At 36.2% G+C, this 20,751-nt stretch overlaps 1 protein-coding gene across 2 annotated transcripts in view; it reads right to left on the bottom strand.

Annotated features, from left to right (window-relative positions):
• Positions 1-20,751, bottom strand: part of Prr16 (proline rich 16) — a 168,098-nt gene that overhangs the window by 65,334 nt on the left and 82,013 nt on the right. The gene's annotated exons all lie outside the window — the stretch shown is intronic.

Here is a 20,751-nt window from a genome sequence, read left to right on the forward strand (position 1 = left end):
GATGATTAAAGTGATAGACAGCCAAAATACTACAAAACCATTCAAGCTGTTGTATTGCTTGAAAAATAAAGGCTATGACAGCAATGATCGCCTTTTCTTCTCATCAACAGCAAGTGAACACATAAACTACTCCAGCAAAGCTGTTGTATTAACTGGTTTAAGGAGAGAACCAAAGCATTTTAACGCATATATCTGAAGTCCAAAATAAGGAATTCTGAGTTCTTTATATATATTATTTAAGCCATTAGTGTTTGATTTTGCTATGTTAAAATTATCCTTTTATTTTATTTTATTTTGGTTTTTCAAGACAGGGTTTCTCTGTAGCTTGGGAGCCTCTCCTGGAAAATTACTCTTAGCATGATTGATACAACCGTTTCTATGATTGTGAAGATTGCATCCATCAGTACCATTTACAAATCCTAGGTGATTTACAACACATGCAACTACAGAAAAGTATGACAATATTACAAATACAATTTATAAAACAAAGTGAATAAAAAATGGAAAGAACACTTTTGAATTTACTTAATCAACTGAATTAATATCAGTTCACATTTGACTTTATAATATACAGATCATTTACAACCCCAAGAGTTCAATGAACTCCATCATAATTTAATTGGGTACATGCATTTATAAAAATATTATACATAGTCTTTTTTGGCTAGCATGGTTGTTTATATGTGATATATCTAAGTGTGCATAAATGTGTGTACCTGCATGTATATGTTTGCTTTGTGCTTAGTGTTTTTTAAGGTTTTTAACAGTTTTTTTTTTATTTTTCATACCAACCAAAGTTTCTCCTAACTCCCCTCCTTTCATCTCCCTCCCTACCCCTAATACCTCCTGTCTACCCACCTTCCCATCCACCAACTCCTACTCCATTTCCATTCAGAAAGGGGCAGGTTTCCCTTGGGTTTGAACATAGCATGCCAAATCAAGTTGAGGTACGACCCAGCTCTTCCCCCTTCATCATGGCTGGATAAGGAACATCCAGCATGAGGAACAGCATGCGGAACAGGTTCCCAGAAGTCAGGTATGCTACACTGATGTGGGATTCCCCTCTTTATACTGTGAATATGTTTAATACCATTGGTTAATAACGAAGCTGCTTTGGGCATATGGCACAGTAGAATAGAGCTAGGCAGGAATTCCAAGCAGAGATAGAAGAGAAACAAAGGTAGAATCAGAAAGACACCATGCAGCTGCTGAAGGAGTAACATGCCAGCACCAGTAAGCTACAGCCTAGTGGTGCTTCATAGATTAATAGAAATGGATGTAATTCAGGATGTAAGAGCTAGCTAGAAATACACCAGTACACTAGTCATTGATCAAACACTGTTGTAATTGATATAGTTTCTGTGTGATTATTTTGGGTCTGGAAAATGAAGAAGCAGCCTCTGCCTACACTCCAGGGACAGGTACTGATCTCTTTGCTAAAAGCAGTACAAACAGAACAAACTACATAACTGTCACACACATGCAGAGGGCCTAGGTCAGGCACCCTAACTTTTCGTCCTGAGTGCTCCCACAATCTCAGATCAGCTGTCTCTGGGTGCTTCTATAATGTCTTTGACAACTCTGGCTTCCATAATCCCTCCTCACTTTCTTCAAAAGGATGGGGGAGAGTAATAACAAAAGAGACATCTTGATGGGGGGGTTCATTTCTGGGTTAATGAGAAACCTGGTACCAGGAAAACTCCCAGGAATCCACAAAGATGACCCCAGCTTTAGACTCCCTAGCAATAATGGAGAGGGTGCCTGAACTGGCCATCTACTGTGATCAGATCGGTGACTACCCTAATTGTCATGACAGAGCCTTTATCTAGTGACTAATGGAAGCTCCTTACCTTTCCTCCATAGTGTAGATCTGCTTCCCTCCACATCTTTCTGGCAAATTCCACACATCTAGATTCATCCCCCTGAGTCCCTCTCTGCCTGGAAGTCCTGTCTAACCTCTCCTGCATAGCTAGTGGCCATTCAGCTTTTTGTTACACCAATCACAGTGACACATCTTCACACAGTGTAAACAAATATCCGGCAACAACTCCTCACCCCAAACTCAGGCCTGTGGGTTTACTCTTGCCGAAGATAATGATCTAGAAGTGGGGAGAATCTCCACCCACTGCAGTACCACATAAATCCAAATTCAGCTCTCTTTGCCGCCTATTCCAATATGATGAGATGACAAGACCTACAGTTTCTTAACTTCTGTGATGCCTTTCAGACTCAAATAAAGATTTTTGCCAAAAAGAAAAACAAACAAACAAACAAATAAAAACCTTTGTATTTTTTTATTTTTATTTTTGTGTGGTGGTTTGACTGCATGTATGTCTGGGCATCACGGCTGTTGCAGGAGGCCAAAAGAGGACCTTAGATCCCCTGAAGTAACATATGTCTGTGCATACTGGTAATCAAACCAAGGCCTCTGCAAGCACAGCCAGTGATCTCAACTGCTGAGTCATCTCTCCAATCATAACTATCTATTCTATTCTCAGCTATAGAAACTTGATGTGGTCTAACACATGGAAATGGCCTCAAAGATAGTAAACATTACTCAAAAGGAAGTCCCTCAAAATGCGGAATACATAAAAACATCATTCATATGCTTTCAAATAGAGAAAAATGACATAGATGATATTGCTGTAAATATATGTGGAAAATTATTCTTGATTCTAAGTTTTCTTCTTGAGAAGAGAATCTATTTTTCCTCTGTGGCCTTTTCCCACCTGTTCAAAGCCCCAGTGTGCTAGAGCGACAACTACAGACAAAACTTGTGGGGACAAGGTGTAGGAGTTCCTTCTGTTTGTGTGTTGCTTTCATTGGATAATGAATAAAGAAACTGCCTTGGCCCAGTTGATAGGGTGGAACTTTGGTAGGTGGAGAAGACAGAACTGAATTCTGGGAGAAAGAAAGCAGAGTGAGAGAACTGCCATGGAGCCACCAGAATCAGACATGCTGAATCTTTCCCAGTAAGCCACGACCTTGTGGTGATAGATTAATAGAAATGGGTTAAATCAAGATGTGAGAGTTAGCCAATAAGAGGCTAAAAATAATGGGCTAGGCAGTGATTTAATTAATACAATTTCTGTGTGGTTATTTCATGTGTAAGCTAGCCAGGCAGCTGGGACAGACAAAGGGCCACCCTCCTTGTGCAACAGGGAGACAACAAAACTGTGTCAAGTTGGCTATCTTTGGTTATCCTGTGGTGGAGCTGGGTAAAAGAAAATATAACTGGATTATGGTATTTGAAACTTAAATAGAAAGCATTGTAGGGAGTCGGAGTGGCATCAGGGAGAGTAAGAAGTTGGGAGCCAGTAGGAAACTCTCAGAAAGTAAGCCTCCTCCTCACCAATTTGAGGACACATATTTTTAAGGCAGAAGCTATATTTTATATAGTACCTCTAAATTAGACATAGAAAGCCTTGAACTCAGATCTATGATCTTGAGTTTCATTATTTATGAAAATATACTTACTCATTTAAGCCTAATAAACCTATAAGGTAGGTTTCGTTATTATATATATATTTCACACTAGTAAGACTGACCCATAGTAGTTAAGGAGTTTAAAGTTACATTGGGAGATAAATTGAAGACAAATATTCTAAGCCAGAAAGTTTGTTGGAACTCTTCTCCATTGAAAAGAAAGTTTTTAGCATTGGGTTTTAATATGAATAGTTGGAATTCTATTTTAGATTGAGAAAAATGAAAACACTGGTTACACTGCAAATTTACTTCTGCACAATTGTGTGTGTGTGTGTGCGCGCGCGCGTGCGCGTGTTCTTTAGAGATAGAATGTCACAGTGTAGGCCAGGTTAGCATTAGACTTTTGAGCTTGCTACCTCAACTTCCTGAGTACTAAAATTAAAGATGTAGACCACCAGACTGACACTGGACAGTAAGGAGTCCATTGTCAGAATTTAAGAACTAATTACAGAAATTCAAAATCAAAAAAATACAATTGAGATATACAGTATTTAAAAATCATTTAGATGGGTATTTAGTATTAGAGTTTAGGCAAGGATAATATTATAATCTATTTCCTCTTAGTAGAATGATTACCTATTCTTAAGGCTGAAGTATCTAGTCTATTATTTCTTACATTAGTTTGACATATTATTTTTAATAATAATACAATTTTATAACTCAATTAAATGCTGTTGTCCTACTCACTTTAAACTTAATATTCAGCAGAATGCCCACTTCAATAAGAAATTCATGCACTGGGGTAAACTTACATATCTGTTTTATCTTCCTGTACTATTTTAAAGCTTATTGAGCTTTTACATGATTTTTACCAATTGAGCCTTTTTTCCACATTGCTGTCTTCCTGAGATATTATTTTTTCACTCACTCTTCATCTCATTTTTTATATAATTTTCACTTTTTTTCCCAAATGAAAAAGTATTGTATCACTTTACCAGTTTGCCCCTGCAGATCCTCTTTAACTACTCTTCTTAAAAAAAGTTCTTTGGAGAGTCTGAAAACAGCTGCTGAGTCAGTCCATTTCGAAGGTGTCTCTTGCTGTGTGGAATGGCTAACATGCTGTGGCTAAGGACTTAGCCTTTCCTGTGGATCAGCCATCTCACAGGAGGGATGGGGTGAAGACGCAGGACAGCACACAGCAGCAACTGCTTAAGCTTCCCCGCTTGCAACCTATTTGGTCTGAGAAAACCTTATATAAGCCAATGTGTTTGTTATTTTTCTATTGCTCTGATAAAATGTCATGACTATAAAAAAAAAGCATTTGGGGGGCACTTACGGTTTCAGAAAGTTAGAGTCTGTGACCATTATAATGGCACATGGCAGTATCAGGCAGTTGTGGTTCTGAAGCAAATGCTGGGAGCTCACATCTTGAAACACAACCCAGAAACAGAGATCTCACTGTGATGAGTGTGAGGTTTTGAAACCCTAAAGCCCATCCACAGTGACAAACCTCCTCCAGCAAGGCCACACCTTGTAATCCTGTCTAAACATTTCCAGGAGCCAGAAACCAAGTATTCAAACATAAGTACCTATGAGAGACATTCTCATCCAAACCACCAAAGCCTAAGGACATATGTATATAAAAATAGAGGCAAATTAAGCTTTTACTGACAGAAAATCCTAAGAGAACTATTTACAACAATTCTTTAATATTGATATAACTATAATTTTAAAAGACGGAAGCAAAATTGCAGCCTTATATGGTAGATATGCTTACTTATTTCTACAAAAGAAATAAATCTTTGCTAAATATTCAGTTTTCTAAGTTTGTCAATATTTTGATTTTTTATTAATCAATACTGGAAAGTGCTGACTAGACAGTTCTTATAGAAGAACTTACCATTATTTTGCTAAAGATGTGCCCATAGATCAATGCATCCCTCAGCCTTCATCTCGGCAGAGAATGATTAAAAAAAGAGACAAGAACTGGCCAAGTTGTAGATAATAAGAGACTGCAGAATGCTCAGCCCTGAATAGAATGTCTTTGTCTCACCTCTTCCCCCCAATGCTCAGGTATCATTTTAGACAAGGGTACAAATTGAGCCTGAGGTAGTGGATAACTATAAAGAAATAATGTTTGGGGGACATAGCTAAGAAACTGCACATATGAACTCACTCTTGATTTCATCTGTATGCATAAAACCTATGCAAACCTAAGCCAGACTAAACCCCAGCATGGCTATGGGAGTTGGGCACAAAATCCCATCTCTACCTGGCATGCTATTGGCAAGTGTTGGCTGAGAAACAGTTTCCTATAAGAATATAGATGCTGGTAAGTCAATTGTGTTCCAGTGGAAGACCACACATCCAAGAATCTTGAACAGCGCAAATTTGACTTGATGCGGGGGAAAAGAAAATAAAAGAAAGAAAGAAACAAAGTTGAGTGAGTAGAGAGGGAGAGGGGTCTGGGAGGAGATTTTGGAGGGAGTAAATATAATTAAAATATATTGTATGAAACTCTCAAAGAACTAACACATAAAAGTTAACATACATATAATATAAATGGCAGAGTCATGTTTGGGACCAATTAAGATATTGCTACAATGTTTGTTCTAAACCCTGACCAAAATCATTTAATAATTGATGAAATTCAAGTCAGGAATTCGAAGTAATTTTTAAAATCAAATATTCCAAAATAATATACTCCAAGGTTTTAGTAATTTATTACATTCCAAGAATTGCAGTAGACAGATGTGCAAAGAACTTATTTCAACTTTATAGTTAGTGAATGCTCAGAGTCAAGATGTTTCAGGTGGAACTCACATTGAGAATGGCCTCACATTTAGGGCTAAGCAAGTAGACTGTATTCAGGAGCAAGGCTGCTGCCTCCAGAAATTCATTGTGCCTTTGATTCTGAATTTATTTTTGGTGACTGTGCCCCCAGGAACTTTTTATTGTTGCTAAGTTCTTCATGGACCGTACATTCACTTAAGAACTCCTATGAGATACTGACCCACAGCACAAGAAACTGGGAGTTAAAGAACTTGCGTGGAATACAGGTGACAGACACAGGAGACTACCCTTTTACAAGCTATTTTCTTGATTTTAAATGTTATATTTGAAATCAAGCCATAAAAAAGTTATTTCTGATTTTGGAAATTGCTAAATGCTTCATTTATGGGCTACCCAAAACCCACTTAAAATACACAGAGTTCACTATAAAATGGAGACAAAATCTATATTGTGTACTTAAAAACATTGCTTAAGCATCAAAGTTCATATTGTCTAGTGAGTTAAAAAGCAATAAATGCAGTATAATAAATTCAAACAGCGTTCATAAAAATCTTTTAAAATTCAAGAATAAAGGCAAGAAAAATAGCAATTAATCTCAGTCTGTTACTCAACTATGAAGTACTTTCATTTCATAACCCAGTTTATTAGTCTATACTTAACTAGAGTTATACAACAATGACCTGACCTCTAAGATTCTGTCCTTTGTCTAACTTTTATAAATGTTGATGTCTTCTTCTAAATTTGTTTAAGTCAGACTCTAAACCAGAACTCAGGAAAATGAAGCCATTGAATTTTATATGTAGTTCAGATAAAGGAGAGATGTCTCAGTGATTAAGAGCACTGACTGCTCTTCCATAGGTCCTGATTTTAATTTTCAGCAACCACATGGTGGCTCACAATCATTTATAATGAGATTTTGTGCCCTCTTGAGGAAGAGACTTGGTCAGCTGTCCTCATCAACTTAGACCATGAAACCCAATATGGACAAGTTCAACAGAAACGCCATATACAGACTGCCCATGCATGCTTCAGCATTGTCAGGGCATACATTATTTTTCAATTTCAGCACTTTCAAAGAATAAACATAAAAACTTCCTCTATGTCCTAGATATTACATTACCTCGCAGACTCTAATTACAAGGTGGATTCCAAGACCTACAAGGAATTCATGATAAAACTGATAGTAATGTTCCTTTTGCTGAAAGCTTGTCACTCACTGTGTCTGAACCTTTTTCAGCTGAGGGTACACAAATAAGAGAAAATATGGCTGTCTTTCCTCTTTCATAATTCCATGAATGTGAGTTCCATGCCTTCTGTAGGCTTTTAGCACTTTGAATATGTAATGTCTTTTTTTATTAAATTAAAAACTTCCATCTGCTCACTTAATTAAAGAATTTTACATCTTTTCCTCTGACATTTCAAAACTGCCAGCGTGACTACTCTTGTGTTTTGGTGCCATTATTAAATAAAATCAAGGTTACTTGAACACAGCAATGCAATACTATCTTAGTGACGGTTGCTATTATTATGATTAAACAATATGACCATACCAACTCCTACAAAATAAAAGCTTGCTTGCTTACAGGATCAGAGGTTTAGTACGTTTTCTTCATGGTGGGTAGACATGGTGCTGGAAAAGTAGCTGAGAGTTCTATATCCAGATCAGCAGTTAGTGAGACCAGACAGAGAGACTCTGGGCATGGCTTGAGCATTTGAAACCTCAATACCTACCCCTAGTGCCACATGTCCTCCAACAAGGCTGCACCAACTCCAACAAGGTCTTCTCCCTGATGGCCTAGCATTCAAAGTATATGAGCCTATGGGGGATATTTTCATTCAAACTACCAAAAATACCATTAATGAAAATCTGATAGCAAAAGACATCCTTAAAATGCCTAAAAGTCTCAGGATCCCCTAAGGCAGCCTGGGTCAGTCCCCTCAATGATGACAGCTGTTTATGCCAGTGCTCTGAGAGCCTTCATAGCATCACAGACAGCCTATATCCTAGGTAGTCAGCACTCAGGAGCTAGTGTTTTCTGCACATGCACTAACAGGGGGACGCTGTCTTTGCATCAGGCAACTAAGCTAGACTTGGCAACCTAACACATCAAAATTTCATGAAGATTTACAGTATAAATATTCACCAGGATAAGAGAAACAGGATAGAGTCTTTCCTTGTGGTAACCCCCGATGTGCTTAATAAAATACCTCCAGGAGGTTAATGTGACTCATTGCTTCCTACCTTGTGGCCAGGCCTTGGTAATTTTTAGAACTCTCAGATGGAATGACAGATTGTATTTCCTAAGTATGGTGACAGATGCCACACCACACACACACACACACACACACACACACACACACATACAGTTATAAGTCAGGTATCTCACCTTCAGCTTTCTATTAAAATGAAGTATTTAGAAACCCTACAGTGAAAATGAGATTCATAGGCTTTTCTCCTGAAATTTTGTGTGGTGCATACAGGGTTGGAAAGAGGCCATTATGTGAAACTGTGAAGGTAAAACCTGGATTGCCTTGGAGAACCCAAGACATTGGAGATGCCAGAGTCATGGAATACCCACTAAGGAAAGCTGATAACAGGCAGTTGACCCAGCCCAAGAGAAAGAAGTGTATTACAGTCAACAAGGCTGAAAACAGTTGGAGATCTGCAGATGGTTTTGACATCAGATATGCACAAGCAAAGTGGCTATGATATACATGCACAACTGTAGAACTTCATAACTGTCTCTATCAAAAAAAAAATCCTAGAGGAAATGATTCTGAGTAGAGTATGATGTTAGAATGTAAAAAAAGGTCATGTGACTTTTTCATGGCGCACTCTCTTAAGCCGCTTGTCTTTGTAACCCAACTCTCATGCTGTATGCACAAGCTACACGGAGATGCCCCAAATATGTATTCCAACAAGAGCCACATCTGACCTTGCAATATCGTGATGGAATAAGAAAATAGATAATTTAAAACCCTTAAAATCTGAGTTTTCTAGACATCATGATAATAGCAGAAATAGATTATTATTTCTATTTTCAAGCCAACAGATTATAGGATGACTTGTTAGATATTAATAGACAACCATTATGAACCTAGGAGGCTGTTTGGACCTTGGAACATCAATTTATAAGCAGAATTAAAGAAGTCTGAGGTGTCCTTTACATTCTGGATGGTTTCTATTGGCAGTAAACATCAACTGTGCATTTCGCATTCCTATAGTTAATATTACCATCATGGAAGTTGTGAAATAATTTAAAAAAGAATATTCTAAATTTTTGCTGATGGAATCTTCCAGGTTACCTCAGAAGCCCTCTGAAATATTCTTTCTACATTTGACAGGGTTTGGTATTGCATAGGTACTTCTGTTTTGTTATGTTTAGTTTTTAATTTTTAATGAAATATAAATTATTTTAAGCAAAATCAAATAAAAAACCGCACTACTGGTCTATAAAACTAAAACTCAACTCCATCCAAATACCTTAGTTAGGAACTCATCTCTTTGAAATGTAGATTTGCTCCACCACCCTATGATTTTATTCTAATCTCTTCAACCTGTGGCTCATCACTATCATCTTGGTTTCTTTTCTTTCACCTAAGAGCTAAGCAGTGAACCCAGAGCCTATGGCTGTATGAATGCTGTGCAAATGCTCCACCACACAGGCCCTATAGCTCATCCTAACGTCCACAGAAACCATTTACTCAACAGCAAATATATCCACAGACATTCCGCAAGCCTTCTTAGAACCTGTCATTCCAATCCACTAAATAGTGTACTCCTGAGGCCAATATAACTCAACTTCCTTTCTGGATTATCATTTATATTTTAATCTATGTTCAGCTCTCCTATTTCTAAAGGGAATAATTGTACCTTATTACTAAGGTTGCTATGGGAATTAAAGAAAAATAACAATAGAAATGACTCTATAACGTAAATTTAATTAAATCTACAATTGTAAAGATAAGGAGTAAAGATGATCTATGAATGGTCTACCTTAATCTACCTTACCACTGTGCCCAGTCACTTAATATCAGTTACATATGATTATGCACAGATAAATTGAAAACATTAACGTGTAAATTATTGATCTGAAGTGCAAAAGGAGATTTTCAAATTCAAGAGATGCCTGCAATTTATGATCAAACAAGGAAAAAGCAATGTGTTCCTAGCACCTGTGCAGAACGTAGTCTGATAAAATGTATGAAAAATTGAAAGGTCATACATAGCGGCTTAACTAGAACAGTGAGTTTATGAACCAGACCTGCACCTGCCAGAGGCTCAGTGAGCAAAAGCCTTTCCAGGGAAGGCGCAGCCTTCAGCTCCACTCAAGGTGTTGAAAGAATAAAAACAAAGCAACTTTTGTCAGTCTCAGCTCTCAAAAAGGCCCAGGCTGATGAAGATCTTCACACCCAGTTGAGGGAGGAGATAATGGAAGCCTTGGTAATCTGCAGGTAAGGATATTACATGAAATGAAAGGTTCATAAACATAATGCTTACTTTGTGAAAAGTTAATCTCCATCTGAATGGTTCTAATTAGTATCATTACAGGACTTTCTTGAAATGACAGAGAAGAGTGAGGGGGAAAAAAAAAAGCCCGACTTGGCAAATACATGCACTGTGGCTCAAGGAAAGTGTCCCCAATTTTCTGACTCCTAGTATGATACAGTCCTTCAGTAAAACACATAGAGATATTTTATATCAAAAGCCAATGAAAGGTAACTTGTTTAGAAGTGAATTATAAGATAAAGAGTGAGCAGTTATAACGACTTGCTGTTTTACTTTTTGTTTTGTTTTGTGATTCCAGAGGCTGAGATAGGAGCATACCAGGCAAATATTGAATTGCTGAGTCACTTCCCTGCTCAGAGTTGACACTGTTGATCACTGGGATAAACGTATTCATCAATACAATACCTCTAAAATCAAAACTGCTGCGACGAAACAACACAAAGTTTCATGTGAAATAGATCTTTAGAGGAAAATGATCGTCCTAAATTTTATTTTAAAAAGTACCTCACTGGTGTCACGGTCTGTCCTGCATATCACAGTGACAGATGCATGCCAACAATGAAGGTATTACTGTAATTACAGCTCACTTTACTCAGTATAATTTTGTACAACAGTAAATTATTTATACTGCATGATAGTATCAGAAAATTCCTAAAGTATTATGCCTAGTGAGGACAGCTTCACAAAAAAATGAATGTATGAGCTACATAATAATGGAGGGAAAATAAAAGAGTCTTTAGATGTGCAGTTTATAATGGACTTTTTTCCTTTTACCTTTTTGCTATTTTTCAAAGTATTTTTAGTACAATGGCTATCTTCATACTAAATAGTTGCTAATTTCTCTCCTCTTGTTTTCTTTATCCCTTCTCTCTGCTGTTTCTTCCCTTTGTGTGTAAGTTAATTAAGAGTTTGATCCTAGATATTCCAAAATGATTGCCTTTCCATATTTCAATCATTTTTCTAGCAGTGTGAACTTAGTTCTAGTCTGTAAGACTCACATAATTATGTCATGTCCAACTCTGATTCTCAGGAACCTATAGTGAGTCCACAGAAACAAAGGTCTTCCGGTTGCCCCTGACTCGTGGCTAATATGTAATACAAGTGCAGGTGCTTTATCATCTCCCACTGCTCATGTGACCCACTGTACACAGAGGCAGAAGGCAATCAAACATTACATAACCAAAGCACACATCTGTGCATTCTTTCATGCTTCATCGGCTGCTGTGAAAGATTTCTAAGGTGCTCTGACAATCGGCATTCACAACCTGGGTTTCTCCAGATATCAGAAAACTATCTACTTCTAAAAACATACGTGCATAAAGCATACTGGGCACTGAAAGTATAAAATGTAATGCGAAGTTCCACGGTGTCTGTTTCAAATTCCTATTCTAATTGTATAGAAGATCACTGAGTTGTGTATATTTGGGGTCTGTTTGATTTTGATGTGTGATGCTTTCATTTATTTGAAAAATATTTTATATAAGTTTATAAAATCTAATAGATAAATGATCAGAGCCCAGAAACCTATGGAACTGAGATCTTCCTTGAAGAAGGTATTGGTATTATTTCTTTGCTATTTCATTTTCTGAAAACTGAAATAACGTACCTGCAAGAAATTTATATCCTATGAGGATGAAGGCTTGCCAAGTTCATATCCTAGACCTCAGTGAACCGCTAACTCCCTCCCCATATTCTCTCCATTTTTCTCTAGGATATTTTCTGTGGTTTTTTTTCAAACCTTTCAGAGTTTATTGCCCTTGCTAGCTGAGATTTCATGTTAGTGATCTCTTAGCATGGACATAGAAAAACTTCAAACAAGGACGCTTAAATAAAAATACAAAACACTTTGTGCTTCAATTTCTATGTTATAATTTCAAAGAACATCTTTGGAATACATTTTGCTTTTATCTCTATGTGACTATATATAGTTTCATGTGAATCACATTTATGTGAACTCAACTCACAAGATTATGTAATCATTTGCTCTCATTTAACCATTTCCTTGAATTAAGTTTCTCAACATAAAAATTATATATTTTAAGAAGTGGTTTATAAAAATTCTCCAGGAGAAAAAAGAAATGTAAAAAGTTATAAGCATTCATATATATATATGAATTATATATTATAATTGTTATATTATATATATAAATGCTTATAACTTTTCAATACATGTGTTTGTGCATGTGTGTGTGCATGTTCATGCACATACACACAATAGATGTGGTGGAACAATTCTACAGACTCAGAAGACTTAGAAACATGGAGAATTAATAACATTATTTCCAATAAAAATAAAACAGAGTAAAACTCAAGAATAATTGTTGTTTCCATCTTTCTAAAGGCAGGAAAAGAAAGGTCCTGTGGGTCAATTAGGTAAGCTTTCACTCCTACTGACCTAAGCTCAAATATTTTATTCTGCTCAGGATTTTAACACAAATAAGGAAAGCCTGGAAATTAGGATGGGCAATATGTTTTACTCAGTCTACTAGCTGCAATGTTAAATCTCACACAAAACAGTCTCATAAACACTCTCAAGATAGTATTTGTACCTAAACACCCAGGAACCCTGTCAAACTGGCACACTGAATATGAGATCACAGTGTTGTAGTCAAGTATTAAGAGACAAGTGCAAAAGAGTCATAGCTGTCCCTAATACACACTGTGCCAAGAGGAAAGCATATTACTTGTGGGCACAGACCATAGAAAATGTGCCATTTTCAAAAGAACATTAACATTTTTATTGATGATTTGTGTGTGGATTAGAGTGGAACAAAAGATCCTACAATTTGTTTCTCTTTCTAAAAGTACAAGAAGCAAAAGTCAAAATAGAATGATGGGATTGCATTACACTAAAATATTTCTGCACAACCAAGGAAAAGGTGCAAAAGCAGTCTGCAGAGTAGGGAAAAGTATTTGCAGTGTGTGCATCAGTCAAGAGTTTGATATCCAGAATGCATAGGAAGTTGCAAAACTTGAAAGTAAATAAACTAATTTAAATATGGTCAATGGTTGTATATAGACATTTCAGAATGGAGACAGTAATCACAGGATAAAAGCTGTAGTGTTACTTAATCATGAGGGACATGCAAGTCAAACTCCAAACGAGATTGAAGAAGAGCCCATTAAAAACTTAAGTCATCAATTAACGCAAAAGATGTGTTGAAAAGTGTAGTCTAATATACTGTTTTGGGGATTGGAAATTATCAATGCCACTATGGAAAATGATATGGAGGCATCTCAGAAATTAAAATTAGAGCTACCTCTCGATCCAACAATCCCTCTCCAGGAGATGTACCCAAGAAAATGACATCATTATGTTAAGGAGAAATTCTCACTTCCATATTCATTTTACAGCACTCTTTGCAAGAGCCAAGACATGGAAACATGCAAGCATTCATCAACTGATGAGCAGATAAGTTGGTAAATATACACAGGCAGTCCTGCTCAGTGGTCTTAATGAGTCAAGCACATAGAAACATAGAAGAACTGCACATTTTATCCAACTAAATAATCTAGGCACAAAAAGATAGTACTGTGTGATCTCACTGAGAAGTAGAATCCAAAAAGAATTGCTTCTAAAGTACTCAAGGGTAACAGTGGGTAAAGGGGTTCGGAAAAGTACCTAGGGGGAATGTGATCAATGAATTAAGAGAATATTGAAAAGAAACAAGAAACTCTGAATTATTACCATCAAAGACGGTGACTCTGAAAATATAAGAATGTACCCTACATATTAAAATGCTACAAGAAAGGACTTTAACAGTTTTACAGGACAAAGAAAATAAATGTTTAAGGAAACTAAAAATTGTTATACTTTAACCTTTATTCGGTGTGTGTTACAGCTCTCAATTAATAAGTGCAACGTAAGTTTTATGAAGAGAAGATATTTAAAAATATAATAAGATAAAATAAAATTGAAAATGCCATATCTGTTTTTTTCTTCGTAAAATAAGTAAGTCAAACTGTCGAGAAGACTCATAAATACATAAAAATTCATGGAGTTATTTAACACAGGTGAGATGCAGAGCTACATCAGTTCAATTCAATTATAATCACTTAAGAAGTATATATAACACATATACATAACTTAGGGATTTTTTTTCTTATCTTTGCCACACTGAGCAGCTTAGAGAGAAAAACAATAATATATTCACGGTTCCCAGGTTCCAGCAAACCTTGCTCTCATAAGTACATGCATCTGTGCAAGCAGATTGTTGTGGGAAACTTACAGCAAAGTGGAGTGAACATTATGCAACAATTGGGCTTTGAAGGATAAAATGGCAAAGGAACACAGAGGGAAGGACACCCCTAGATGCAGGAGACAGGAAAGAGGCAGCTTGCTGAGAAGTGTGTTTCAAGTTAACATTTGTAATTGTTCTGGAAAGCTTTGAAATTCCTGATACATAAACCTCGTAAAAGCCCATCTTTTCAACTATCTGTTTCTGAGTCCACTGTAGGAAACAGGACTCAAATAAGACCTGCCTATTTATGTGAGTACTGGGTTACAGATACAAAATATAACTTATGTTTAAATAAGCCCCTTGATTTCTAAATGATGACAAAATAGAATGTGTTTTAAATTTTTTAAACCCACTGTCTATCTGTGTAATAAGAGCCTGCTTGTTCATTCCCAGTTGCCCAGACTTGAATTAACCACACAGAAACTATATTATTTGCAATATTGTTTGACCAATAGCTTAAGTGTATTTCTAGCTAATTTACATCTTAGATTAACCCATTTCCATTAGTTTATATTTTACCATGAGGCTTGTGGCCTACTGGTAAGTTTCCAGCTGGCAGCTTGCTTCTTTTCCCTCTGATGGTTACATGGCATCTCTTAACTCTACCTTTTCTCTCCCAGCATTCAGTTTAGTTTTCCCCACCTATGTCTACTCTACCCTATCACAAGCCCAAGACATATTTTTTTATTAACCAGTGATATTCCCAACATACAGAGGAGAATCCCACATCATATCTAAAGATAATGTTTATATTTGACTTTTATATATTAAACACACAAACTTAAATATCAAGAAAGCATTTGCTATTCGTGATATGAAATAGTATGGTGATTGATTACATAGCAAAAGGAAAAGCAAATAAATGAATAAAAATTAAGAAAAAATGAAATCCCTTGAGGAAAATTCAAATGTGTTATTCTAGTCAATAAGTCTGACATGCAAAGTTGATTTATAAGTGTCACAGTATCAAAGAGAAAGTTTCTAGTAAATCTTTAATAAGAAAAAATGATTTAAATATTTATTTTATTCATTATTTTACATCAATAATTATATGTTTTCTACATAAAAATAAAAGAATAAGGCACTAGTGTGATTAAAGTTCCCTGTAGGGTAGTAGCTGGATTTCCAAAGAGCAGTGGATAAAAGTGGACTTTTTCTTAAGGGCTAGAAAGGGCTTAGCTATTTAAAAACCTTGTCTTTTCTCATGGAAACACTAGTGTGGGCATTATATTAGCTACAAATAGTCTTCCTTAATTCGCGTTAACTTTACCAACCTTCAACAATATCTGTTATTGTTGTATACGAGGCAAACACAAAAGGACAGAAAGCACTTATAATTCCAAAGTGAAGTCAGCCACAAAACCAGCAGAAATCTCAAGAAGCAGATTATGAACAAATCACTGGAGGTCCCCTACAGGCCTCTCTGTTTCTATTTCTCTAGAAATATTACCAGGAATCTTACGTTCAACAGACAACAATTACATGAACAAGATCCTTTGGTTTGCTCTTTGAGGTATGGCTTAATGTTTTCATTATTTTTGCTTCATTAGCATGGTTTCAATTTTATATAAATTAATTTACCTTTCGTATTTGACTTGTTTTGCTTGATAAGTGAGTAAAATATTAAGATTAATGCCTATTGTGCATAGAGTTTATTCCTTTGCTGTGACGTATTGCGTTCATCACAATCTGTCATTCTGCTCTGGGATTCTTCCCGTTCTGTACTGTTTTAAATAATCCTTCTGTAAGTGATCATTTGCATACTGAGACATAGCTATTTCCTCCCAATTAAAACAACACTTCCTAAAGGAAGAAGGGAGGTTAGTAAGGCTAGGAAGCTAGTGAAATGAACAAGGCCTTAGAAACCATGGCTATCACAAAATTCACAAGGTTCCTGCTGGAAGTTGCAGAAGCAGCAAGCTGTAAGGAGAAAGAAACCACGAGGGAGTTGCCTGCAGTTGGCCAGGGATGCATCTCCATTGAAGCAGTTCTCATGAGTCCTCACCCATGCTGAGGGGCTTTGAGGTGCCTTGAAGTCACACATGCTCCTTCTGATTAACCCTACAAGTTCATTGGTTCCCCAAGCTACACTTGGGGTGCGGGATTCCTTCTTTTGCCTGGCATTAGTGCACAGTCTGGGTGATCAGATGCTTCCCTGAATACTCAAGCAACAGACAATAATAACAGTATATAAACATTCAAGTTACTCCTTACCTGTACTAATATTCAACATCACCCATTTTCCTGTTTTAATCAGTCTGGTGAATGTGTAGAAATACTGTAAACACCAAGTGTGGAGACTCACGAAGACCATAATACCAATACTTACGAGACTGAGGCAAGCAGACTACATGAGTTAACAACCAGCTATACGGCTGGCCTACCTAGTAAATTTAAAGCCATCTGGAGAGACATTGAGGCCATTTCTAAAACAGAAAACAGAAATAAAGAAGAGAATGGAAAAGAAAAAAAAATAAGATAAAGTTTAAGGTGATTTTATTTGTGCACCTCTTTGACTCATGAACTTGAGGAGCATCTCATGTTGTGTGACCACCTGAATATGCTCTGTTGTGATGTGCTATTTATATTATTTGCACACTTGACATGGTTTATATTTATCTGTTGGTGCCATATTTTATTTTTAAATTGCTATATTCTGGAAATATGTCCTTTCTCAAATATCTGTTACGTACCTTTCCTTTTCTGTACTTTATTCTATTACTCTATTATTTTTTCATTAAGCAATAATTCAGCTTCATCTAGTCTAATTAATTAAAGCTTTTCCAGTACAGTCAGAGATTATTAAAATTTTCAAAATTACATTTTTATATAAAAAAGTCTTGAAGATATTCTATTTTGTCTGACATGTATACTTTTATTTTTCAGTTTTAACCAGCATAGTTAAAGTACAAATGCAGAAAGAAAATATTGAAGATAGTTCTGCTACTTTTAAAAAAGTATTTAGAAGGTAATTTGAATCTCTAGAAATTAACAATATATTCTAATTATTTTCCTAATTGTACAACTTTCTTGCAAATTTAGACAACAAAAAGTTTGAAATCTCCTAGTATCTACCAGATCACTACAGTCAATATTATTTTAATTCACGGGTATTCACTTTAGCAGTTGCACCTCAGCTGATGCAGTCAGGACAGAACAGTGACATTTGACTTTGGCAGACAGCAGGTAGAGTGGAAAGCATATCATGGACTCCGTCCGTACTAACACTCTCCATCTGCTCTCACATTTCATTTGAGAACACTTCCCATGGGCATTTTCCCCCCTAACTAAAGTAAAATAGTGCCTATAAAAGTCACTGGGTTTAGGCCCAAAATGACTACTCCATTTTCAGTCCTTACTTAACATTCAATAGAACATGCCCATTAGATGGGCCCAGTTTCTTCAGACATTTCACTAGGTTCCTGGACATCCTGTTTCCCTCATTCATGACCTACTTTTTCATAGTCCTTTATTACTTCCTTCTCATTTCCGTAATCTCTAGCATTTGGACTTCTCGGAGACTCAGTAATTACACTTCATTCCTCATCCTTAAGTAAAATCCATCCAGTTTCATTAGCGCAAATAGTATCCATAAAGAAATAGCTCTCTTCCTAGACTGTTTTTTTGAACTTTTCACTCATGTATCTCATAGGCTACTTTTATGCCTGCTTGGGTATCTAACAGGCAACTTGGATTTTTCTAGATAAAGTGTAACAGCTGGGTTTCCTCCCCCACAGAGTTCCTTATTGCAGATGATCACAGTGCTGTTTCTCTGGTTGCTCAGAAAATAAATAAATAAATGAATAAATAAATAAATAAATAAATAAATAAATAAATCACAGCACTTTCGATTCTTGTTTTTCAAAAAATGCCAACTTAATTAACCACACCAATAAGATATTCATTAAAATTTATTGAGAGTTTAGATATGTCTCATAACCTAAACAAGTCACAAATAGTTGATTGAAGATTTCTCCTAACAGGTGATAAGGTTTACAACCAACTAAAAATCAAGTAGTGTCCAAGAAGATAAAAATGATTATTTCTTAGGTTTGAATACTAAGCACTGATTGAACTATTACATTTCACCCATAAACAAGTGGAATTTTTATTTGTCGGAAATTAAACTAAATGATATGCAATTAAAAGTAGCTATAGCTATGCATACCACCCTCATGAAACACAAAAGAACACAAATATGTTACATTTGAGTGTCATTATTGCTTACATTGTTCACTAGTATTCTGAACTTCTTTCCCACAGAACCTTCATTATGACAGTTTTCTTTACTCTCTGCATTTCTATGTCTAACACGCTCATTCTTAAAATGTAGAAAAATAGCATGCTGTTGCTGTATGAATATCCTATAAATTTTTAAGAGCAAAAAGCTTTAAAATACTCTGCAATTATATAAAACACTGTCATTTTCCCCCTCCCTCTCCAGTCTGAGGGGCAGTCAGGGTTCCCTACCCTGTGGCAAGTCCAAAGTGAGAGAGAGAGAGAGAGAGAGAGAGAGAGAGAGAGAGAGAGAGGGAGGGGAGGAGGCGGAATTTTTTTTTCAATAAAAAATTATATTTAAAAAAATAAAAAAAAGAAATTTTAGCAATCAATATTAGGTTCACATAAAAAAAAAACACTGTCATTTTATTTCATCCAAAATAAAAATTAGAAGAATAAAAGGGGGGAAGTGAATGTATTGAATAGTAGCAAAGTAAAGCGTGACTTCATCAATGATAGCAAGCATATATAAAAACAGCAACCAACACAATGAGATGGCAGCTGTTCCCAAGGCATCTTACAGATAGATGGAAAATACAGATACTGCCTTCTGTTCACTATCTTATGTGAGCAACAAAACAGCCTATGGAAAAGAAGCATTTCTTCCTGTTTCAGAAAAGCAATTATTAGCATTGTATTGCATCATTATAAGAAGGTAAGAGAGAGGGCGGAATGAATGTGAGAGGAAAGGGAAGAGAGAGACTGAGGACTCTCTGGAATCTGAGTAGATTCTGCAGTTGTAATTCCCAATGGAAAGCAACAGAGGTGATGTATGCCTAGCTTTCCTATCAAGGCCTTAAACACAGGTACAGAACTCTGACTCCATGTAAACCTTTTTTTTTTTTTCGAGTCATAATCTTCATGTAAATTCTCTGAATAAATCGTGCAAGAAGTTAGAAGATTACATGGAAGAAAAGAAGGACTCAATGAATCTTAACCTTCTTGATATTTCTACAAGTATATGTGTAAAGGTGCCTTAAATAGTCCAGACAAGCCATCCTCAAATGGCCTTAGTTAACTGCTCATGAGGGAGAACTGTCCATATGAGAGCACTTCCCACATCCCTTAAATGCAAAGTACAGTATGTTATAGAATAGTTTCTATAAATACCAATCTTAGGAATCTTTTTCCAATAAAGTAGATAATCAGGCTGTGGGGATTTGAATGAAATGTTCTCCACAATCTTGTGTATTTGAACACCTGGTCCCCAGTTGGTGGAGCTGTTTGGGAAGATTTAGAGGGTGTGGCTGGCTTTGAGATGAAAAGACTTTACACAATTCTAGTTTCTTCTATGCTTTGTGTCTGCAGTTGAAGACATGTGCAATTAGCCTCCTGTTTTTGCCACCATGTCTTCTGCTGTACTCTGACAGCTGTTATGGGCACTAAGCTGAAGGAACTGAAAACTAAATAAATTCTTTCTTCTGGAAGTTACCTTGGTGGCATTGTTTTGTCACAGCAACACAAAAAAAAAAAAAAAAAAAAAAAAAAAAAAAAAAAAAAAAA

The sequence above is a fragment of the Alexandromys fortis genome, unplaced genomic scaffold (genome assembly GCF_014885135.2).
Source record: "Alexandromys fortis isolate MF-2015 unplaced genomic scaffold, M_Fortis_MF-2015_v1.1 scaffold_60, whole genome shotgun sequence".
Taxonomy (NCBI): domain Eukaryota; kingdom Metazoa; phylum Chordata; class Mammalia; order Rodentia; family Cricetidae; genus Alexandromys; species Alexandromys fortis.